Source organism: Rhinatrema bivittatum, chromosome 18 (genome assembly GCF_901001135.1).
Source record: "Rhinatrema bivittatum chromosome 18, aRhiBiv1.1, whole genome shotgun sequence".
NCBI classification, from domain to species: Eukaryota; Metazoa; Chordata; class Amphibia; order Gymnophiona; family Rhinatrematidae; genus Rhinatrema; species Rhinatrema bivittatum.
Window position 1 is genome coordinate 12,819,204 of NC_042632.1, and position 26,213 is coordinate 12,845,416.

Sequence of the window (26,213 nt, forward strand, 5' to 3'; positions counted from 1 at the left end):
CACAAAGACCCAAGCTTTGAATTTCAAAAATATGACCTTTGTCAGAATGGGGACATTCCTGGAGGAAGAACTAGAAGAATGGGGCCATACAAGAATGGACAACAACAGTGGACAAAATTAAATGGAACTATTACAAAGGCAACAAAGAGAGATTTCTTCTCGAAAAAAATACATCATTTCATTTTTGATTCGAAAGCACTATTCTCCTACGTCTCAGCCCTCACTAAACCATCCCCTCCTACTATCCCTGATGATCAAGCGCTCAACAAAGCCTCTGAACTAGCTGATTATTTCAAGGAAAAAATTGATAAATTGATTGGCTCTTTCTCATCATCTAGTTCATCTCCCCCACTCCCGCTCTCTACCCCACCTCAATTAAATACGACTCTGGAAACTTTCGAGACCACATCAGCTCTTGAGATAGAAAACATACTCAAGAAAATGAAACCATCCTCTCATCCCTTAGACACAATTCCAACTAACCTCCTCATCACAATAAGGAACACCATATCAAAGCCAATTGCAGACATCATTAATTGTTCTCTTTCCCAAAGTCTAGTTCCGGACCAACAAACTAGCTATTCTCAAACCTTTACTAAAAAAACCGAACCTACCGACCACAGATCCAGCTAACTTCCACCCAATAGCCAATCTGCCAATGATCGCCAAACATGGAAAAGATAGTCAATAAACAACTATCCGAGTACCTAGAAGAAAACCATATTCTTGCAGCATCCCAATACGGCTTTCGTAAATCATTAAGTACGGAATCCCTACTTATCTATCTTACCGACACTATTCTAGCTAACATGGACAAAAAACAACCACATCTCTTGATACTATTAGATCTCTCTGCGGCTTTTGACACTGTCAACCACTCATCTCTATTAACAGGTCTGGCAGACATAGGCATTAAGGGTACAGTTCTCAGCTGGTTCAAGTCCTTCCTGGCAAATAGACAATTTAAGGTAAAGATAAACAACAAAGAATCGCATCCGGTTCCATCCAACCAGGGGGTCCCTCAAGGATCCTCCCTCTCCCCAACCCTCTTCAACATTTACCTCTTACCTCTCTGTCGACTACTTACTAAACTAAATCTAACCCACTACCTCTACGCAGATGACATCCAAATACTCATCCCAATCACAGAATCTCTACACAAAACCCTGATTCATTGGAACAATTGCTTGAAACAGATCAATCATCTTCTCTCTAGCCTTAACCTCATTCTTAACAACAACAAAACCGAGATCCTAATCATCAATCAAGACATCAACAACAAGTTGCTAAACCCTGCTAACCCACTCACTTCAACCATTCCTATATTAAATCACTCACCACATGTACGAGACCTAGGCGTCATTCTAGACGATCAGCTTAACCTTAAAAAATTTATAAGCACCACCACTAAAGACTGTTTCTACAAGCTACAAGTCCTGAGAAAGCTGAAACCTCTTCTTCATTTCAATGATTTCCGTTTGGTTCTTCAAGCCATTATACTATCAAAAATTGACTATTGCAATTCACTCCTCTTTGGCCTCCCAATCTCATCCATCAAACCCCTCCAAATGTTACAAAACTCTGCAGCTAGAATCCTTACAAATACGAATAAAAGAGATCACATCACCCCCATACTCACTCCTCCACTGGCTTCCAATTAAGCAAAGGATTCTTTATAAAGTGCTCACAGTAATTCATAAATCAATTCACAATATCTCCCCACTCCACCTAAGCACCCAACTACGTCCTCACTCTTCAGCTAGACCCATCAGAGGAGCATATAAAGGCACACTCTATGTACCCTCAACAAATCCTCGCTTCAGAAACGTGCTATATCTACAGCAGGCCCCATTCAATGGAACGCGCTCCCGCCAGATATCCGTCTAGAAATCTGCCACTCTACATTCAAAAAGAAACTTAAAACCTGGCTCTTTAAACAAGCTTTTCCAGGACCATAAGCACTTTTTTCCCCTACAGCCAGCAAGGGTTCCTCACCATCGCATACCCCAGGTTCTATACTACTACTCGACTCTGTATCCAAGCTCTTGCTGCAGGACTCATGTGACATTTACTGTTTTGCTTTTATGTTTTTGTTTTTGCTGCTCAATGAGACTTGTTAGCAAATATGTTTACATTACAATGTTAATTTTGAACTAGTTTACCCTGTTCCAAGTTCCGTAACCTTGTTCTATGTAATGCCTCTAGGCAAAATTTATGTTTTGTTTCAATGTAAACCGATATGATCTGTATTTCATACGGGAACACCGGTATAAAAAAATCTAAAAATAAATAAATAAATCTATATGTTAGAAAAGTAAGCAAAACTTAGGAAAAAGAAACTGTTCTGGTTCTCAAAGGAGGTAGCTGAAAAATAAAGGGAAAAAGAACAGCATTCAAGAAGGATCACAAAAAGAGGAATACAGGCAAGAATACTTGGTGAAACTGAGGAAGAAAAAAAATCTGAAAAGCAAAAGGTCAAGCAGAAGAAAGGATTGCCAAAGTGAGTTGGCAAAATGTTTTTCAGATACATCAGAGAAAGAAGGAAGGCACAGAGAGTTAAATTGGAAGGTGAATAGGAGCATTGTGAGAAAAGAGAGACAAAGAAATGACAGAAATTTTAAACAAATACTTCAGTTTGGTGTTCACTAAAGAAGACCCTGGAGAAGGACTGTTGCTGGTTGACAAGACCATGGATAGGGCTGGGGTAGATGCAACTCTGTTTACAGAAGAGAATGTATGGGACGAGCTAGGAAAACTGAAAGTACACAAGGCCATAAGGAGGATGAGGAACACCCATGGATATTAAAGAACTCAGAGATGTGCTGGTGGGTCTGATAAAAGACTTGTTCAATAGATCTCTGGAAACAGGAGAGGTGCCCCAAGATTGGAGAAGAGTGGTTTTGGTATCATGGAGTAGCAAGGAGGAGGCTGGAAACTACAGGCCAGTTAGCGTTATCTTGGTGGTGGGGAAATTAATGGAGACTCTTCTGAAGGAAAGGATAGTGAACTATCTAAATCCAGTGGGTTGCTGGAGCCAAGGCAGCATGCATTCACCAGGGGAAGGTCTTATCAGACAAATCTTCTTGATTTTTTTGATTGGGTGACTAGAAATTTGGATGAAGGAAGAGGGCTCAATGCGATTTAATTGGATTTCAGCATAGCTTTTGATACGGTCTCATATAGGAGGCTCATGAATAAAATGAGAAGCTTGGGAGTGGATGCCAAGGTGGAGGAGTGGATTACAACTGGTTGATTGACAGGAGACAGTGTATAAATGTAACCTACTCTGAAGAGATGTGTTAAGTGGAGTGCCACAAGAATCAGTAATGGGACCAGTTCTGTTCAATTGTTATGAGTGACATTGCAGAAGGGATAGAAGGAAAAGTTTGTTTATTTGCAGATGATACTAAAATCTACAACAGAGTGGACAAGTCTGAAGGAGTAGAGAGAATGAAAAGCGATTTAAGAATGGTTGAAGATTTGGTAACTGAGATGAATAACTAGTTAACAGGAGTAATATAATGCCCTTGTACAGGACCTTGGTGAGGCCTCACCTGGAGTAGTATGATCAGTTCTGGAGCATGTATGTCACAAAGGACAGATTCAGGATAGAGGTGGTCCAGAGAAGGGCAATAAAAATGGTGTGGGTTCTATATTGGAAGACTTATGAAGAGAGGCTGAAGGATCTAAATATGTATACCCTGAAAGAGAGGAGGTGCAGGGGAGAAAATAATCAGACCTTCAGATACCTGGAAGGTTTACATGATGCACGAATCTCGAACCTTTTTCATGGGAAAGAAAACAGTAGAACTAGGGGTCACGGAAAGAAACTCCAGGGGAGACAACGCAGAACCAGCATCAATAAATATTTCTTCTTGGAGAGGGTGGTGGATGCCTGGAATGCTCTTCTGGGAAAGGTGGTGAGGATAAAAACAATAAATGAATTCAAAAAGGCATAGGATAAACACTGTGGATCCCTAAAGGCTAGAAGTTAGAAATGAAGAAAAAGGTACATGGGGGTAACCTGCATGGAGCAGCAGCTACTACTCTTAACAAAAGGCATGGGTATTATTACTACCCCTAACCAGAGGTGTGCTAAGGGGTGTCAAGGGGAGCGGTCTACCCCGGGAGGCAATAGGGGGAGGGATGCCATTGCCACCTGCAAGGAAGGTCCTGTGGTGGCGCAGAACAGTGACGTGGCAGGGGAAATGCCACCAGCAAAAGCAAGGACCTGCAGTGGCAGAGGCCAATGGCACCACTGGCATTTCCTGGAGCCAGCACAGTGGCAATGAATAGGCCCAGCGTTGCTGCCGGTGCTCCAGTGTCCAGCGGCAGAAGAACAAACTTAGCATTGCCGCTGGTGGTCCTAGAGCTGGTGGCAGAAGAGGCCCTGAGGCATACCTGGGAACTCTCTGGATTTGGCCCAGAGTCTCTGGAATTCTGAATAAATTGCCAGGTCTCCAGGTCAACATCCGAAAACTCCAGCTACAGAGGAAGAAAGCAGGCCTCGAGAGCCGCCGGTGGACCCCATACCACCGGCAGCAAATGCAAGAAGCGGCCCGTGCATGATCCAACTGGGAGCAGAAGATCAGCAGAAAGGAAGTGCTAGCTCCGTGATTTTTTAATATTGTGGGGCTGACACAGGAGCAAGAGCAGCAGCTGAATAGGTTCCCTCTTGCTCCCAGTTGGATCGTGCACGGACTTCTTCTTGCCTTTCCTGTCAGTGGGATGGGATCCTTGGACGACCCTCTTCTTTCTTTTTTTGGACTTCCATGGCCCCCCCCCCCCCACCCCACAGGTGTGCCTTTCCCCAGCCCCCAAACACCAGGGCCATGCCAATCAGGGGCCAGCACCAGTTTCCAGCCTGATCACCCACTGCAAGGGGCATCTTGCAAACCTGCAGGTAAAATGTATTTTTGTTCTTATTTATTTAATTTTTTTAAAAAACTATTTACACTTCCACCACAGGCTTTACCTTTTCATTGTCCCCACAATACTCTGGGGTATTCTCATGATAGAGGCTTTGCCTAGGACTAGAGCAGGGGTAGGCATGAATAAAAGTGTATCAGGCTGTGAAAAGGAGAGAAGTAAGTGTGTGTGTGTGTGTGTGTGTGTGTGTGTGTGAGAGAGAGAGAGGGAGAGAAGTGAATGAGAATGAGCCTATATGTGTGTGTGAATGAAGAGGTGAGTGTGAACAAGTGTGTATATTAGAGTGTATATATGTAAGACAAAGTTTGTGTGCATACTCTCCCTCACCTCGCTACTCCATGACAATCTCAGGGTGACCAGAAATGAAAAGTTCCCAGGTATGCCCTGCGGTGCCACTGGTGGCTGAAGAAGGGAGAGACTGGCCCTGTGACAGTGCCAGTGAATGAGGTGTGTGTGTGTGTATGTGTGTATGAGGGTGTGTGTGTGTGTATACATATATATATATATATATATATATATATATAAGAGGATGCCTGTGTGTGTATGAGATGGTGAGTGTATAGAAGAGTGAGTGTGTGCATGTGGGTGCCTGTGTATGTGTATGAGAGGGTGCCTGTGTGCAGGGTTGGGGGTGGGGTGAGAGAGAGGAAGCATGTGTGTGTGTGTGAGTGGGTGAGACAGGAATTGTGCATGAGAGATACAGATGAAATGTATATGTGAGAGAGAGAGATGGAGGAAACTTATGTATCTGTCTCTTTCTCACACACACACACACTCAAGCTCTCTCTGTCTCTCACCAAGTGTGTATATGTTTGAGACAGAGGGAGCATATTTTGTTTGTGTGTGTGTGTGTGTACCCCCAGTTCACAACAATCTTGGGATGACAGATATGGAGTGTGGGAGATTTTTTAAATCCTTAGTTTTAATTACTGAGTGTTATTTGATGTCTGCTGTTTGAAATATTTTATCAATGTTTAGGAAATTTTTAAAAATTTGTACAGGAACTAATTATTGAATCTTATTATATTTATCTGCTGTTTTGAAATATATATTTTTTAGTATGGTTTTACTATTCTGATTGATTTATATTTGATTGTATTGTTTTGAGGAATAGTGATTTTCCATTGTTGTACTGCATACAGAATCTGGCTTATGATTTCCAGTTCAGTTTTTTGTCTGCATGTGTGTGTGTGTGTGAGAGAGAGAGAGGGACTATATTGTGTGTGTATGTGCTCCCAGTCTACAACAATCTTAAGATGACAGATATGGAGAGCGGGAGATTTTTTAAATCCTTATTAGTTTTAATTATTGGGTGTTATTTGATGTGTCTGCTGTTTTGAAATATTTTATTGATGTTTAGGAAACTTTTAAATTATATATTGGGGGGGGGGGGGGCAAAAGAAGTAGCCACTCCAGGTGTCAAATACTCTAGATATGCCTCTGCCCCCATCAATTACCCTTGATGCTTTTGATGTAACTGCAACATCATTCTTTGCTTCGACGGTAGAGGGAAAAAGGGGAATTTGATTCAGATGACAGCTAATGCTGGGCCCCAATTTTTACAGTCCAGGGTACTGATATGCAAACATTAGGGAAAAAGCACAGGACTGCTTCTATGGCCAAGTCCAAAATCAAAGAATGTTCAATCAGCATTGTCTGAATGATCAAGAAGGCTGTTTACCATGAAAAACTATTGCTAGCAGTAATTTTGTATATTGGTTTGACAGTTTCTTGATTTTGATTGTAAATATTACACCCAGATATATTGGTCATACATAAGGCTTGGGGGAGACCAGCACAGAACAGCAATTACTATCCTTAACAGAAACATGGTGGTAATCTACATGGAGCAGCAGTTACTATGTTAAGAAACTTGGTGGGCAGGGGGGTCACAAGATACTGCGGTGCTAAACAGACGCAGCTCTCCTTGGCTCCCAGCCCTGCAACTCTTTAAAGGCTCAAACCTCTGACAATTCACGACCTTCCCAGGTCAGACATGGCTGATAAGGCAGCTGAAAAGTCTCTGCCTATGCTCTGGGGAGATCAAACCATTCGCGCCTAAGCCAACTTGCAGAAAAACAGCGATGGATTGCGCGGCCTGCAACAAGGAGCCATCTTCTGACAATATAGTAGATGGCCCTCTTCCCACCGAACTGGCAGAAGCTATTAAGGCTGCTAATAATCAGCTTGATGATAAAATTCACTCCAGCCTTGACGCCAAGTTAGAATCGGTGGTAGATAAGGTCTCGCAAGTGGTTTCTATGGTTGGCGAGACTAAAGCTTGGCTGGATAATCTTACTGAGCGAGTGGAAGAGCTTGAAATGTTGCTCACCACAATGACAATGGTTAGAGGTCCTGGAGCGAGGGCATAAGCAAAAGGCTGAGAAACAGAATGATTTAGAAGTCCGGAGCAAGCGCAACAACTTACTTAAATTACTCTACAGAGTTGTTGAGGTTCTCTGTTTTAGTTTCCTTCTGGGCAGACTCACCTGTTTTGTTCCTGTTGGGATTTGAGCCATTTTGCTCTATAACGCTGTTCACATTTTGCTTTTCTCTGTAAGGGGCTGGGAGGGAGGAGGGGGCGGGGGTTCATTGTGGGTAGCATTAGGCAGAGATCAGTGAGGGTTGCATGGGGGTGGTTGTTTGGGGATTTCTTTTTCCCTTATTCAGTTCCACCCAGATATATTGGTCACTTAAGCATTTTGCAAGCAGTAGTTTAGATAGGACTTCTGGCGGTCAGACTGGGGGCATGTCTGATACGCCGATGAGGTTGTACCTGGATTTGGTGGACATTTGGAGGGAGCAAAATCCATCTGGCAGGGATTATACATGTTTTAACTCTTGCTATCATTCTTATAGCCGGATTGCTATTTTTTCAGTTCTTTTGTATATATATGCCTAGGCATATATTTTATGGCAGATATTTTATGTGCTGTCATCTCTGATCATAATCCTATCTTATTACCATTAAGTATTTCTGGTGGGTCTGCCGTGGGGAGGGGATGGCAGTTCAATGCTTCTTTATTGCACCAGTCCTCCTGCAATATGATTTGAGATATAGTAAAGGACTTTTTCGAGGTTCATGATTCTGGTATTCCCCAGTCCTCATGGGAAACACTCAAAACAGTATTGTGGGGGCAAATTATAAGCTTCACCTCATCAGAAAAAAGAAAGGGTTTGCCGTGAGCATTCCTTAGAGGTCCAGATTGGACACCTAGAATGGGCGCACAAGCGCACGGGATCTTATTGTATTTATAAGGTGTTGGAGAAATGCAGGGCAAGCCTCTATGAGTTGCAGTTGGAGGATGTGGAAAGCGTATTTTGGTACTCTAGGCAGCGAGTATATGAGTTTGGAAATAAGGCAGTGGCCATGCTTGCTCGGTTGCTGTGGCCTAGGACTTATATTTCTGGCATACAGAAAACTGATGGTTCCCTGGTCAATTCCAACAGGTTTAAGGAATTTTTTTAGCAGTTATATCCCACGGATGGTTCCATCTCGAATATGGAGATCATTCGTTATTTAGCTGAGGTGCAGTTGCAGGTCTTGTCTAAATCCCAGAGAGAGCATCTATTGAAGCCTCTCTCAGCTTTGGAAATACAAAATTCCATCTCGAGCCTGGACTTTTCTGTCGAGTTCTATAAGCATTTTCTGCTGAAGTTGGTTGGCCCGTTAAAGTCAGTTTTTGATCACGTGCAGGTGCATCCGGACCAAACAGGCAACCTGTTTGATGCTCTTATTGTTTTACTACCTAAGCCAAGGGGCGGGATAATTATGAGCCTGAAGCATATCGACCCATTTCTTTATTGAATTCCGACATGAAGATCTTAATAAGGTCTTGCAGATTAGGCTTGCCAGCTGTATGGGATTCCTGGTAGGAACAGACCAATCGAGTTTCATCAGCGGCCATTCATCTGTGAATAATACCCGCTGGCTATTTGACATCTTGGCTATGGTGAAGAGAGATAAGACTTCTGGTTTGGTGATTAGGTGGAGGTCTTCGACCAGCTTCACTGGCCTTTCCTATTCGTGGTTTTAGAGAAATGTGGATTTCCTGATATGTTTCAGGGATGGATACAAGCCTTATATAATTGACCAAGGGCTAGAATCTTTACCAATGCTCACGTTTCTAGTTGCATTTCTATTGAGAAGGGCACTTGGCAGGGCTGTTCGCTGATCTCGCAATTGAGCCACTTGTGGCGAGAATTCAAGCACACCCTGCTATTTCGATGATGTTGATGATGTCTTTTTATTTTTATCTAATCCTGGAAAGGAGGGTCCTGTTTTGTGGCTGAATTGGCAGCCTTTAGGGCTATGGTGGGTTATAAGGTTAACTATCACAAATTGATGGTTTTTCCCATTGGTAGGTGTGGGCAGGGGACATCGCGGGTTGCTTTGCTCCCTTCAAATGGGCAACAACTTCTCTCAAATATTTGGGCATTGTGGTGACTAGTAATTGTGCTGATCTTTACAGGTCGAATTATGCCCCAGTGGTTACTAGGGATGTGCAGAGCAAAATTTTATGTTCATATTTTTTATGTCCGAAAGGGGGTCCCACTTGCGGCCAATATGGACATAAAAAAAATCCAATGAGTTGGGTATATGTACATATGTGCAAAAAAAAAATTAAACCCCCTCACCCTCCTTAATCCCCCCCCCAGACTTACCACAACTCCCTGGTGATCGAGCGAGGAGTGAGGACGTCATTTCTGCAATCCTTGGCGAGAAGCATGTGACGTCGGTGGCACGTCGAGTGACGCGGCGTCACGTGATTCCCGGCTCGTTCGCGCCGGACGGCTCGTTCGGCCCAAAAAGAACTTTTGGCCAGCTTGGGGGGGCCTCCTGACCCCCTCAAGCTGGCCAAAAGTTCTTTTGGGCCGAACGAGCCGTCCGGCGCGAACGAGCCGGGAATCACGTGACGCCGGCGTCACTCGACGTGCCGCCGACGTCACATGCTTCTCGCCAAGGATTGCAGAAATGGCGTCCTCACTCCTCGCTCCATCACCAGGGAGTTGTGGTAAGTCGGGGGGGGGGGGGGCTTAAGGAGGGTGAGGGGGGTTTATATTTTTATTTTGGCTCAACAATCGCGATTTCCCACATATCGAACATATCTATGTTCGATATGTGGGAAATCCGATCGTTTATGTCGAATCAATTTTTTAAGTAAAAAAAAAAATATGAGTTGCGTTTTACTAATGCGGTCAATCCGAATGCACACCCCTAGTGGTTACTAAAATAAAGCAGGAGTTGAGAGACTGGTGGGGATTGTATCTTTCATGGAAGGAAGGATTAATGCGATTAAAATGAATATTTTACCCCATCCGTCTTACTTGTTTCGGCATGTTTCATGCTTCCTTCTGCAAGGCTTCTTCACTTCTTTAAATGGCACCCTACTGGATTTTTTGTGGGTAGGGAAAGTTGCAAGGGTCAGTTTTCGTACCTTGTATAGGTCTAAGGAATGTGGAGGGTCAGTTTTTGTACCTTGTATAGGCCTAAGGAATGTGGAGGGATGGCACTCCCTGATCTACAGGCATATTTCTGGGCAGCATGCCTCTCTGGTATATTTACGTGGCTATACCCAACCGTGCCTCAACATGGTTTGCTCTCGAGAGACATTTGACTGAGGGCACGGACCTCATATCCCTGCTCATCTGGGGGCCAGTGAGCTTGCTGTAACTGTCCCCTCATAGTTTGTACTGTCAAGACGTGGCGGGCAATATGCAGGAGACTGGGCATCACCAGTGAAGGGCCCTTTGATTTTTCTCCTCTTTGGAAAAATCCCACTTTAATGATTCACTCCTTTAGCTTGGCAACTAAACAATGGTAGGAGGCTAACATGTTATTTGAGTAATGTTTATGAAGGGGGACAGATTGCTATCTTTTTCTGACTTGCAAGATGACTTTGAAATTACTGATTCTACCCAGTCTTATTACGATAACCTGAAGCGAGAGCTGACTAAGAGGGAGCGTGTTGGGTGGAGATGGTCTTCTCTGACACCTCTGGAATATGCCCTTGCTTCAGGCTTCCATGGAAAAACGTTTGTTCGATCCTTTACCTTGCGATCTGTCAGATGGTCTAGATGAACGGCAGTGGGCAGCCAATTTGGGGATTCCATTAAGCCTGAGGGAATGGAGAGGAATGTGGTGCAGAGCACACAAATCCTCCCTCTGTGCTAAGAAAGCAGAGTTCATGGTATGCTTCATTATGCACACTTATTGATACTCCTTATTTTTCTCCAAGTTTTCAGCCTCAGCCTCCCCTTTGTGTTGACGAGACTGTGATGAGCATGGTTCTTACCTGCATGTATGATGGGGTTGTCCTTTCATCTCAGCCTTTTGACAAAGGGTGGGGTATCTTATTGGGCAAATCATAGACTGCTCTCTCTCTATAAACTTGGGGTTTTGCCTCCTGGGATTGTCGTGGGATCATTTGATAAATATCAACAATTGTTGATGCAACAATCGTTGGATCAACAATCGTTTCACCATAGCCTGGAAATGGAAATCAGTGCTGACTTTGGGGGATTGAATATCTCAGACTCACTTGGTGGCCTTACTTGAGAAGTTGACTTTTATGTTACATGATAATGTTAAGCTGTATGATATGATTTGGGATACGTACTGGAAATTTTATAATTCACAATAGCCGATATTGATCACTGTGCATATATTGGTTTTTACGTTGGTGTATACTTTGAACTGAGTGGTATATCTGTGCTCTGTGTATACTCTGATGTATTTAAATAGTTAAAAAAAGAAAGAAAGAAAGCTGGTGGGCAGACTGCATGGACCATTTGGTCTTTTTTACCATTATTACTATGTTACTATGTAAAAGAAATTGTTCGGACAGGTGATCTGAGTCAGGGCCAGGGTTGTAACTGGGCACTTCATGACTAATGTGGACCTGGCATATGACACATTGACTCATTGACTTTGGCAACAATGAAAGACTGGAGGGAATGTACTGTGAAAAGGATGCAGATGCTCTGTTCCAACACTAATGTCTATGGAGAAAATGAGTTTTTGTGTGGTTACAGGTTAAGAAGTGCAGGATATGCTTCTTAAATTGCTGTTCACTTTCACGAAGGCAAAATATAACATAAGAATGAGCTATTCAACTGTTTTTGAAATATACTAGCAACACATCCTTTATCACTACCAGGCGTATCCTCTTCAGAAACCTATAGCCTTTCTGCTTAATAGGACCTTGTGGGTCTTAATGTTTTCTGTACTCTAAGTAGTCCTACAATCTAAAAACAGCAGTCAGACAGAGACACTGCTGCAAGGTGAATATAGACTGCCAAAAATGAAAGTATACAGGAAATCTGTTACTATTAATAGCAGATCAGCATACCAGATGTGAAAACTGTAGGGAGGAATAGAGAAGAACTGAAGGGCATTTCAACTGCCAGTCTGGGATGGTGTAGGTATAGCATATCCTGCTTAGAGACAACAAAATGGTCTATGTACATCTTGAGGTCCCTTTCAGCCCTATCCTTCTATGATTTTGCACAAAAGCAGGCAAACCACAGCCCACAGGCCACATCCAGCCCATAGGAGGTTGCCATTCAGCCAACAGTAGTGAGATTTGCCTTGGCCTGTGATTGCGAGATGTTGCAGATGTGGATCCTTAGGACGATGGGGAGTTGGTGCTACCTGCAGCTAGAAGCCCCACAGGTATCTACCATCGGCAGGTGGAGCTGGTAGAAGCAGAGGCCCAACTGGAGCTTTGCCAATACAAGCCGATGTTCCCCTTAAGTTGAGCCCTCGGGTGCCAGAGCCAGCTGGTCTTAGGTGTGGGTCTCTGTGGAGGTGAAGATTTGTCTGGATGAAGTTGTTGCAAGCCAGCATGGAAAAGGAAGTGGAGTCAGGGTAAGCAGCGATCAGGACAGGCAGCAATTAACAGGGTCAGGTTCAGGCTGTGGTCAGAGGCAGGCAAAGGTCAAGCAGTGTTGAGGTCCAATCCAAGGTTAAGCCAAAATCCAGTCCGATGAGATGAGGGGAAAGGAAAACGAGGGACCACCAAGGCAAGATGAGATGCTGAAGACAGACAAAAGAAATCCTGCCCACAAGGGACACAAACTCAGGAGACAACCAGATTGCCAAGGAACCAAGAAGAGGGCACAGGAATAACACACGGTAGGAACCAGGAATGTAGGCAAAGCATTTCTCCAGGAGGTCAACCTGTTGTCAAGGCAAGGAAGGGCTGCTGAGGTGGCCTCTTATAGGCCTCTGCCAGTGACATCATCTTTGTGTACCTTTGGTGTTTTCCCGCTGTGGGCCCTTTAAGAGGAACAGCATTGGCACACGTGCACCCCTAGGAGGGGCCTGAGGCTGGAATAGCATCAACAGTAAGGCCAGTGCGGGGAATGCCTTGCAAACCGAGGCCCAGTGGTGGGGAGAGCACCAGAGAAAACAGGCTAATATTGGCGATGTTCCGTGCACTCATGGGGAGGTCTCTCCCAGCAGCTAAGGCAGGTATCCAGGGCCCAAGGCTGGTGGCAAGAATGGCAGTCCATGGAATGGGCCCAAGGACTGCCAATCACAATACCCCCTCCTCTAAACTGCCCCTTGAGGGTTTGTGTTTTTTGGGGTGCGTGTTGTGGAATTCACGCAGGAGGCTTTTATATAGGATTTTGGAAACTGACACCCATGTGTTCTCCTCCGGTCCATATACCTCCCAAGAGAAGATATTCCCATCTTTTGATGTTCCTTCTGACGTCTAAAATCTCCCTCACTTGATATGTGATATTCTCCTCTGAGGGCATATCTTGAGGCTATGATGTTTTCCTGGAGGGCCATGAGAGGATCAAAGGCTTTAAAAGTGAGACGTGGAACACGTGGGAGCATTGAGAAGAGAGGATTACCTTGCTGGTGGCTGGAAAGAATCAGTAAGTACTGCTTGGAGAAATCTTTAAACTTAAAAAATATTGAGGAGAACTAAACTATTGGAGTATATTATTTAGTGTGTTTGTGTGTTTTGTTTTAAATAGGTAGTCAGAAAGTCAGGCAACAAACAGAAGTTTGTGTGTTTGTATTAAAAAAAGTCAGAAGAAAGAAATAGGCTAGGAACATTGTATGCCTAAGTAAAAAGGTTGAAAGAACGTTCAGTTACTTAGCTTGGAAAGATGTTATAGTAGTGTATAGTAGTGTGATTGATTTGATTAGGTACTAACATTTGTTAATCAGGATAGCAGTGACTCACTAAGGCTGACTAACTGAAGTGTTAAGGTTATGTGATTAATTTGATTAGGTACCAACATGTGTTAATCAGAACAGCAGTGAGTCACTCAGGACAACTAACTGTGGGGCCGATGCAATAAAATTTGCAGAAAGTGGGCGCTGACTTTTCAGCACCCACTTTCTTAGCACACGCATGGCACCCGCAAGGGGGACGCCATGCAATAAACAAATTAGGGGGTCACGCTAGCAAGTAGGTGCTAGGGTCGCTAGCACGACCTTAGCGCCTCATTGCTAACGCAACCTCACGGTTACCGGCGGACTGCAGTCAGCCAGTTATGAAAAGTGACGCCGACTTTATCGGCGTTGGTTTTCATTACTGCAGCTGGCCGGTTGTGAAAACCGACGCCGAGCATATCAGAGTCAGTCTTCAAAGTGGCCAGCAGAGGATTTTTTTTTCCTTTTTTTTTAACTTTAAAAAAATTACAGAAAAGCAGTTTTTTCTGCTTTTCTATAGTTTTTTTTTTCAGTGCGCTCAGCTAGTAACGCCTGCTCCAGGCAGGTGTTAATATCTGAGCGATAAATGTGCGTCTGAGATGCACATTTATTTTTTTGCATTTGGAGTGAATGAGTAATAGCCTCATTCACGTGCATTTGCGTGTGATGAGTGCTAACTCATTCACGCCGCATTGGACGCATATTAAATATCCGCTAATATCCCTATTGCATTAGGGGGATTAGCGCCTATTTAACCTGCATCTGACAGCAGGTTAAACAGTGCTCTCGGCTAAGCACATTGTATTGCATCGGCCCCTGTAGTTGAAATCTCCAAAGATACTGTTTTGTACTAATTTATCTTAGAAGCACAAGATATATTGCAAGGAAGAGCTCAGTAACCGACAATCCAGTGGGAGCACTGAGAGGAGAGGATTACCTTGCTGGTGGCTGAAAAGAATCAGTAAGTACTGCTTGGAGAAAGTTTTAAAACTTAAAAGTATTGGGGAGAATAAAACTATTGGGATATATTTAGTGTGTTCGTGTGTTTTGTTTTAAACATGTAGTCGGAAAGTCAGACAACAAACAGAACTAGCTGTGTTTTATTTTAAATAGGTAGTCAGAAAGTCAGGTGACAAACAGAAATTTGTGAGTTTGTCCTCCTTCCAAAACACCTCTGCTTCCTTTGCAGATATCACAACATATCACTCAATAAGATCTCCTCAGATTACAAATAGAAGCTTCTGAAGAACATCTTTCCTGGCAATACCAGGGATGCATATGTACCTCCACTGGACTATTGCTAGGACCTAATCAACTCCCTATTGTCCCTTACCTTGTGAGAGTTAATCATTCTATTTCATACTCTGGAAAATTGGGGGTGATGAAAAAAATGTTAACTCATTGGTGGGCTCCAAAAATAGGCCCAGTAGTGCAGGCAGTAGTACAAAGATGTTCCACATGTGCACTCTATAATATAGGAAAGGGATTGTTAGTTGCACCTTCACATTTGACTGCCCCCTTTGGGCCCATTTGTGTGACTGCAAATGGATTTCATAACTTTGTCACAGGTAATGAATTTAAAGTACATTTTAAAGATAGTCTTTTCAGTGGATTGTTAAAAGCATTTCCTACAGCAAAGCGGACTCACAGACTGTAGCAAAGAATATGCCAAAAGAATTAATTCCAAGATTTGGAATTCCATAGAAGATTGAAAGTCACAGGGGCCCCCATTTCATTGGACAGATAATGCAAGATTTGGGGGCTGCCCTGAGTATTAAGTTACATTTACATACACCATATAGGCTGCAGGATAGTGGATTGGTAAAGAGATACAATCAGATTTTAAAGACTAAAGAGGGAAAAATTACTCATGAAACAGCTCTGAAATGGCCTGATGCTTTACCCTTGGCTTCCATGAGTATAAGAAATATGTCTAACTATAAACATGGACTCACTCTACATGAGATATTGCTTGGTAGGCCTATGCCTGTGCTCACCTTGCCAAAACTGCCAATAGATATGAATTTTGTGCAAGATGAATTTATTCTATATTTTGTGTTTCCATTACATCAACAGAACAAGAAGATTGCTCAATAGAGTTCTCCAGTGTTCCAAGGCCCATCTAACACAGACTTTCCATACATCCAACCAGGTGACTTTGTTTACTACAAAGCTTTTAAAAGAAAGCACTGCTTATGGCCAAGGTGGAAGGGTCTTTATCAAGTACTGTTGGTGAGTCACTCCGCTTTAAAATTACAGGAACTTGACCATTGGGTACACGTAAGCCATTATAAGAAAGCATATGAACTCTCTACAGCAATTCATTTTGATCAATGTGAGACCCAGCGGCAGTTCACCGAGACTATTGGTAAGGCCATGCAGGTGTGGAGCCCTCCAAGTGAGGTTGCATCTTTTGTGGACAGTGCTTGTTTCAGACATGCTTGTGTAAAGCAAGTAAGACCTGTGTACTGTTTATATTCAGCTTTGCGGCCTAGCACTGCCACGAAGAACATCCTCAATGACAGTGAGGCACGCCTGGCCCTGCTGAGATCTAAACAAACTGGTTTGTCATACCCTGACACAGCCAGGTATTCCCTGGAGTCAGGTCTGCCTCATTGGAGCCTCAGAAAATTGAGGTGTTTTCTAGATCTGAATTATCTGAATTATCAAGTAAGATCTGTTTTGAAGAAGGGAAGAAAAAATGTGGATGTTTTCCTTCCTTGTCCTGGCTCTCCTACCCAGGATAGTAGCCGGCCCTCTGATGATTCGGGAAGACAATGGCTATGTGCGTCTCACTAAAGCCTATCCAGAAGTTTATAATCTAACAGATTGTTGGGTCTGCTCTTACATACCAACTTCTGCCTGTCTTTTTATGGCCACTTTTATGATTCAGGCAATGCCAGCAAATTTCACAGGTTGGTGGCAACAAGGAACACAAGGACAAAATGCAGTGTCATGGATTCATGACACTGATTAATTTTGCATGCAGGCCAACACCAGCTGAATGGTACTTTAGAGCACTCCCCAAAGGACAAGGGCCTAATTAAGTTCATGAAAAAGACTACCCTATGTGTGAAAATACCATTCTGCTCGTTGCTAACGGAAGTTATTAACTTCCAGAGGGGTGGGAGTTTGAGGAATCTTGCTTTATGCTCAGCCAGGAGCGTTCTGAATATTGACCAGTAGATGTATATTATAATGATTCAGGTGATAATGTTTTTGCACGCTTATCTGAATATGTGGAAGATGCTGAAATTATGAGTAATTTCATAGCTGTAGCCTACCACAATTGTTCTGATGAACAGAATTACTACTTAGATCCCCTGTCATAGTTGTTGAGTTTTATAATCAGAATGGGGTATCCATTGTTATTATGCTTTTTACCCAAACAATAGAAAACAGACATAAAAAGCTACAGTTTATACTAGTCCAAGACACTTTTATTTGACATCCACACAAGCTGTTAAAGTATAAACATACATATTGTTATACTATTCCACATTTTTCCATTTTTAAACTCCAAAATCTCACTCATCCTCATGACTCAACAGCAGAAACATCATTAATCAAATATCGTCATGACCATAGAGTAAAAAGATCAATTTGGGGACCTATTTTAGGATTTTTCATGCCCAACATTGGAGTTGTCACTGTTAATGTGGAATTAGATGGCATCAGAGGAAATATGAGACCCCTATCTGCTATTGTGGAAAATATTTCCACTGAAACAAGTGCTGCCAGGCCTGGATTTGCCTATAGGCATACTAGCCTGTGCCTAGGATGGTAAAATTCAGGGGGGGAGGGGGGGGGGCATCAGGCCAGCTGAAGATTTACTACCTGAATTTCATGCAGCAGAAGGGAAGGTGTGAGGCTGGAAGAGACAATGCAAAGAAAAATTGTTCTACTCCCAGGCTGTACTGCCCCACACCTTCTCACACCAATCTGGGGAGTCTAAAAAAGCTACCCTGCTCCCCAATCCAGCCCTCTCTTCTTTCCTGTCATTCAGAGACATGAGGGGAGTTGGTGAGCATGGACAGGTAGAGCAGAGTAAAAAAGACTGTGCACCAGACCTTCTGCTCATTGTCCCTTGTCCAGGGGAGGGAGGGACAGCATCACTAGTGCCTAGGGGAGACGGCAAAATCCTAAATCCATCATTGAGTGCTGACCTTGAAGAATTGCAGGGGGAATTCAAGGCCCTGGCAGGGATGGTTCTTAACAATAAGATGACTTTAAACATCTTATTGGCAGAAAAGGGAGGTGTATATCAAGTAATCAATGTCTTCTGTAGTACATTTGTAGATAATTCTGGACAAATTACCCATTCCATAAATACCCTTAATGATTTATCCCATAAGGCCCATGAAGTATATGAAAACTTGGAACAAAATGAGTGGGATGTCTTGAAAATAGGGGCATGGTTTGGAGGTCTTGGAAAAAAGATTGTTGGGTGGATATTGATTATTGTGGTGGGATTGGTTTGAGTTCTATTGTTCTGTGTGAGTTGCCAATGTATTCTGCCAATGTGTAAAAAGACTGGGACCTCTAAATCTCCCATCATGGGAATGAAAATTTATGAGATTAAAACAGACTGGCCTGAATTAAATGAGCATATTGAAATGAGGGAGATCAGGGAGTGTGGGGATGAAAAAAATGGAGAGGATCAGTGTTCAAATTATGGCATGCCAATATCTGGGATGATTGAGCCTTGTGCTCATTGTGGGATATAGCTGCCCTAGGTTATGGAGACCCAAGAAAAGGGAGAAATTGTGGAATTAGAGTATTTTGTCGGTCTTGAATTTTCCAATTTGTAGGTCAGCTACATAGAGATTGTGGAACATATATTTTGCAAAGCTTAGCAAGTCTGTTGTTTACTATAGGTTGCTGAAGCCTTATGATATGATGTTGAAATTGTGTTGAAATCTTAGAAATAAGGTTATTTTGGATCTGCACCTGGACCCTTAGTCATAATGCAGTGTCTGCAGTTTTCTATAATGAAAAACATCACAAGGTATTGCATTAGTATTGAAACAGACACCACAGCATGAGATGGCTCTGAAAATGGAAGGCTTAAGAACATGTCTCCTTAAAGCATGAAATGGCTGCTGATCTCTGATGGAGGAAAAAGTGGCATTGCTTTAGCATTAGGACATAGGTATATGGGGTAATAAATGATTGGGTGCAGATTTTAAATCAGATCCATGATTGGACTAAGTATATGGTAACAAATCTAAGGATGTGATGAAAGGAAACTTGTAATCAAGGAAAAGGGATTGATTGGTCATATTATCTTTTAATGAAAAATGAAAAACATATTAGGCTCTGTCTGAAATGACAGCTGCTATTAAGCTGCTGGGGTCATTTTAGACCGGAAAATCTTACAGATCCTTGGTCTGATCCCGTTTGACAATTATGTTCATATGATGGTGCTCTCATCCTTTTGGTGCCCTTGGTTTGTAACTTTGGGGTCATCTTTCATGCTTCTCCTCTATGCAAATCCAAAACACTGCTAAAACATGTTGTTTCTTCCTCTATAACATCATAAAGTTCTCCTGGTTGGAGATCATCACCCTGGTGTAGCTGGAAGTGATCCTGTAGCAAGGACCTGCTCTTCAGGTGATGCGTTGCCCTCTCACACTGAGGCCAAGTTTCCCATGGCTACTGCCCAGGAGGGAAGGGTTAGGCTGGCCATCATAGTTGCACATGTTCTCTCTCCATGCTCCAGCTTGGGTCTTGGCCTTTTGGCTAAGAGAAAGTGACCCATATAGGGTCAGACAACAGATAAAGCAAAAGCAAGGCTGAGAGAAGGTGACTTATCCAGGCTGAGTAACAGCACATGACTGGCCATGAGCTTAGCAGAGCTAAAATCACTAAAAGCTGAGATTGTGGAGGGCCAGAACCACTGAACGCTAAAACAGCCATGAGCCTAGTGGAGCTGTAAACCCATGCCAGGGAAAATTTTCCTACCAAAGGTGGAGAACTGAAGGACAGCAGCAGGCTTTGAGGTGGAGTGGTTTTCCTCCTTGAGTGAGGGGACCCCAGCGGTAGATCTGGAGATCAAGTGGTCCCCCTTGAGCCAAGGGGACTCCAGCAGCAGTCCGAGAGAAGGGCGTGGAACCCAGCGGCATTCCCGGAGGTAGAGTCGGTTCCCCCAAGAGGGTGTGGACCCCAGTGACAGACTGGGAGGTGGAGTCGGGTCTCTCAGAAGGGTGTGGGCCCCAGCGTTGGCACAGACCTCTCAGTGGAGCAGAAGGAGATGGTTAGATACAAAGGACCCCTCCAGGCCAACACTGCCCACCAGCCCAGTTGCATCTTTTCATAGGGTGAGATTTGGGATAAAGGGGGAGGATAATAATAATACTTGAGTAAGCAAGAACATAAGAGGTCCTTCTATTCCATATGGTGGTATACTGTGGGGGCCAACAACCCCAAATTGTCCAAATATTAAATGTTCTTGCTATCTTGTAGAAATGTAGTTGTGTGGCCTACTAACCATGAGTAGATAAGTGTGCTGCTTGACATCCTATTAGCAATGTACATAGTCATGTAGAAATGTATATATCTATATAGTCTAATAAAGCTGAATATATTTGTACATACTGCCAGCCTTCTTAACAGTCCCATTTGTTTCCTGGGATGGAGGGAAGGAATTCCCACCCACTAACACCTTCTTCCCTAGGTGGAGGCACCAGGTGCCAAGAATGTGAGGACCGATGGAGTTTGCCCCAGGGGAGGCTCCCGCCAGGTCAGTCCCAGACCCAGGAACTCCCTATGAGGTAAGCAGTCAAGGGGGTGTTACAAGTGAACCAGTAGATGTAGTGTATTTGGATTTTCAGAAGGCGATTGACAAAGTCCCTAATGAGAGGCTTCTAAGAAAACTAAAAAGTCATGGGATAGGAGGCGATGTCCTTTAATGGATTATAAACTGGTTAAAAGACAGAGAGTAGGATTAAATGGTTTGTTTTCTCAGTGGAAAAGGATAAACAATGGAGAGCCTCAGAGATCAGTGCTTTGCAATATAAATGATCTGGAAAGGAATACGATGAGTGAGGTAATAAAATTTGCAGATGATACAAAATTATTCAGAGTAGTTAAATAACAAGCAGACTGTGATAAATTGCAGGAGGACCTTGCGAGTCTGAAAGATTGGGCATTCAAATGGCAGATGAAATTTAATGTGGGCAAGTGCAAAGTGTTGCATATAGGGAAAAATAACCCATGCTATAATTACACAATGTTAGGTTCCATATTAGGAGCTACCATCCAGGAAAGAGATCTAGGCGTTATGGTGGATAACACAATGAAATCATCAGCTCAGTGTGCTGCAGCAGTCAAAAAAGCAAACAGAATGATAGGAATTATTAGGAAGGGAATGGTGAATAAAACAGAAAATGTCATAATGCCTCTGTATTGCTCTATGATGAGACCGCACCTTGAATACTGTGTACAATTCTGGTTGCCACATCTCAAAAAAGATATAGTTGCAGTGGAGAAGGTACAAAGGGCAACCCAAATGACAAAGGGGATGGAACAGCTCCCCTATGAGGAAAGGCTAAAGAGGTTAGGGCTTTTCAGCTTGGAGAAGAGACGGCTGAGGGGGATATGATAGAGGTCTATAAAATCATGAGAGGTCTAGAATGGGTAAATGTGAATCAGTTATTTATTCTTTCGGATAATAAAAATAATAAAAAAAAATAATAAAAATAATAAAAAACTCAGCCTCAACAAATTCATAAACAACACTACAAAGGAGTGCTTCTTTAAACTGCAAGTATTAAAAAAATTAAAACCACTTGTTTTATTGTAACTGCTTTTTCTGCGCACTTGTTATAATTTGTTATATTTTGTAAATGTATACTCATGTTATAGTTAAGTACGTTTATAATTTATTGATCACCCCTTGTTTTATGTAAACCGACATGATACGAACTCCGTGAATGCCGGTATAGAAAAAACTCAAATAAATAAATAAATAAATAAATTATACTACCGAAATTGGACTACTGCAACTCACTCCTTCTCGGACTTCCCGGTAGCACCACTAAACCACTTCAGATGGTCATGAACGCTACAGCCAGAATTCTTACAAACACCAAAAAAAGGGATCATATCACCCCAATTCTCCAGCACCTACATTGGCTACCAATCAAATACAGAATTCAATTTAAAACCATTATGATGATACATAAGGCACTACATAACATCTCTCCTCTCAATTTAACTCATCAACTTCAGCCACACACTTCTAAGAGACCGACTAGAAATGCGTACAGAAATATGCTACGTACCCAGCCGGCGAAAACCTCCTTGAGAAAACGCACACTATCCACAGCCGGCCCCACTCTCTGGAACACGCTCCCTCCAGACCTTCGCCTCGAACCCTGCCACAACATTCAAAAAGAAGCTAAAGCCTTGGTTTTTCGCTCAAGCTTTCCCAGAGAGCTAAGAACCAGTATAACACAATATCTGCGTAGACTCAGACAGACCATTACCTCATGTAAATAGTTAGTCTATTTATTTATTTATTCCATATCACTATGTAACTAGATATGTTTTTAACCACTGTAACCTCCTCCATTTCCCCTGCCCCTTATGGTTATGCTGTTAAAAATGTTTCGATGTAAACTGCCTCTCCGAGGCATCAGTTTTATTTCCATGTAAACCGGTGTGATATGTATATTATACAGGAACATCGGTATATAAAAACTAAAAATAAATAAATAAATAAATAATAGAAGGCTTAGGGGTGCACTCCATGAAGTTAGCAAGTAGCACATTTAAAACTAATCAGAGAAGATTATTTTTTACTCAGCATCAATTAAGCTCTGGAATTTGCTGCCAGAGGATATGGTTAGTGCTGTTATGTAGCTGGGTTTAAAAAAGGTTTGGATAAGTTCTTGGAGGAGAACTGTTAACTTAGGGGTAGATTTTCAAAGGGGTATGCGTGTACGACACGCGCGCACCCCCCAAAAACCTACCCCAAACCCCCCCTGCACGCGCCGAGCCTATTTTGCATAGGCTCGGCGGCGCGCGCAAGCCCCGGGACGCGCGTAAGTCCCGGGGCTTGCATGGAGGGGCATGTCGGGGGCGTGTCGGGGGTGTGCTGCGAGTGACGCGGTGTTTTGGGGGCGGGCCCGGGGGCATGGTCGAGGCCTCCGGACCAGCCCCCGGGTCAGGTGATGGCGCACCAGCAGCCCGCTGGCGCGAGCAGATTTACGCCTGCTTTCCGCAGGCGTAAATCTGCCAACAAAGGTAGGGGGGGTTTAGATAGGGCCGGGGGGGTGGGTTAGGTAGGGGAAGGGAGGGGAAGGTGAGGGGAGGCGGAGGGAACAGGCAGCGTGCGCTGGGCTCGGCGCACGCAGGTTGCACAAATGTGCACCCCCTTGCGCGCGCCAACCCCGGATTTTATAAGATACGCGCGGCTACACACGTATCTTGTAAAATCCAGCGTACTTTTGTTCGCGCCTGGTGCACGAACAAAAGTACGCCCGCGCGTACATTTATAAAATCTACCCCTTAGAGAATAGCAACTGCTATTGCTGGCAGTGGTAGCATGGAATCTACTTAGTGTTTGGGTACTTGCCAGATACTTGTAGCCTGGATTGGCCAGTGGCCACTGTTGGAAACAGGATGCTGGGCTTGGTGGACCTGTATGGTAACTTCTTTTCTTCTTAATAGATGATTTGTGTGCTTGCATTTCATTGAGGAGCAGGTGAAAAGACACAATTTCGGGGGGGGGGGGGGTCTTCTCTACAATAAATACATGGCCCTTAGTCTCTTTTTGTAATGTATGTTTGTCCTGACTGGACTGTAAGCTCCATGGAGCAGGGACTGCTCTTATGTGCGACTCTACAGCACTGTGTGTGTCTAGTAGCATTTCAGAACTGACAAATTGTAGTACTAGTAGTAGTACTTAAATTGAGGAAGATGGGAGTAGTGAATCCAGAATAATTCTTACACATGTCAGCTTGAGTTATAGTTTTTCTCACCCTGTTTTAATTGGAAGACATTCATTTAACAGGCTTGGGTGCTAAAGCCCAGATTGAGAAAGGGAAGGATTGTTTCCGCAGAGACAGAAAATAGGGCTTTCCTCTCCCCTGCCTTAGTGAATGATAGCTAGATGAGAGAGAAGAATAAAAATGGAAATTTTAAAGGGTGGATGGGAGCAAAGATAATGGAAAAACACAGTGCAATGCAGTAACGTAGAATTTATCTCCAAGGAATTGGAGCCACTGGGAAAGGAGAAACACAAACCACCAAGCACAGACAGGAAATCAGTGGGACATGTTCATTTTACCAAAAGGAAAAAAAATAAACATAAAAAAAATAAATGGGAACTCTAACTGCATGTAAACACAGATCAAAATGTTTTCCAGGAGTCATAGTTGGTGCTGTCAGATTCTTGAACGCCAGTTTCCTAGTAGACATGATTTGTCTGCTTTCCCTAGAAGGAATAACGCCTAAGTGTGAAAGGCAGACTTGAGTTTCTCACCTTCCTTTAACATGGGACTTGGCTTGCAATCAATTTTAAGCAAGCAACTCAACAAGGTGTTAAGGTGAAAGCCTCAAGGGAGCCCTAGCTGCCATGCGTGTAATCTGCTCAGACTGAAAGGCTCTGCTTCCACCTGCAGGTCACTCATTCTATTTCCATGTATCTACATAGTAAATGATGGCAGACGAAGACTAAACGCCAGTCTGTCAGGTTATTGCTGGCCACACCACTAAGGATATATTCCAGCTGCCAGTGATGGTGCATGACCGCTTGTAAGATCTCCCTCTTTATCCAATATAGTTTCTCTTGTCTTCCCCCTTTGTACTTTACCAGCTTGGGTAGGTGAGCATACAAATTCCCCTATTTAGTTCATATGCAGCACTCCTTTAACCACAAAACCTGTAGGAATATAAATAGCTACAAATACTAGTATGCCTGTTAGCAAAAATTGGGCCTAATGGATTAGGGCTCAACAAATCCTGGTTGCTATGACATTCAGAAATATCACCATGCGCCTGGGAGTTTTGTGTCCTCCTGGAAATGCAGATAGTGTCACTTGACACCAATGAGTTTGAGAATATTTATTATAACAAAACATTAAAATTTAGTAATCACAATTAACATATCATCACAAACTTAATACCTCAACACTACACATCCTACCACTCATACACAACCACGTTTACTCACAAATACAAAATTGTTTCACAATTGCCCTTTTCCAAAAAATACAATCTTATATAATTACAATTTTCCCCAAAATACCATCATATACAATAGATCATATAAATTCCTAAAACAATGTTGCAAATCAACTAACCACAACATATGTACCTAAAATACTATCACAACTAATTAACATACCCAATTGGATTGAATCATAACTCAATTTCCAAGATCACTGAAATCTTGTTGTTCTCTCTTTTCTCTGCTGTATATTCATTCAAAATTGGTGATACTATGCTCTCTCTTTTCTCAGTCTATATATTCCCATATACTCATCCAAGACAGGTGATACAATCCTTTGTCGGGGAATATATAGAAGAAGAGAGAGAGAGGACAAGGGTGCTTGGGAAAAGGATTCTGTTGGGGACAAGGGGCAGTTGAGAGATAAAGAGACTGATGGGCAGGGGAAGAGCTGAGAAAGAGACTGGGGACAGGGTGGAGGATAAGAGAGAGAGGCTAGAGATAAGGTGGGGTAGGGGGGCCAACTATCAGGAATTGGCCAACCTGGCAGGGCTTTTTTGTAGAGGGTCTAAAGGCCAGCAAAACCAGAAAAATGATCAATGGAAGTGCCATATTTCTGTCAACCACCAGCCTCCAGACAGGCAGCGATTCCACCTAACTTCTCCACTCTATCTCATGGACCTTTTTGTCCAACTGATGACTGTCCCAAGGCTCAATTTCAGAATCAGTAGTGGCAGTAATAGCTCAAAGTTAAGGAGCGAGAGATGGAGAGTGTGGAAGCCCACATTCTGTTCCCTGTCCTAGTGAGTGCTCTGCCACCTTCTGGCTTCAATAATGGAGATAGGGCCTGGGAACGGAGCTTGTATTGACTCCCTATCTGGTCTACACTCCTGCTGCTGCTGCTGTTGCTGCCTCTACAGCTAAGTTTCAGAA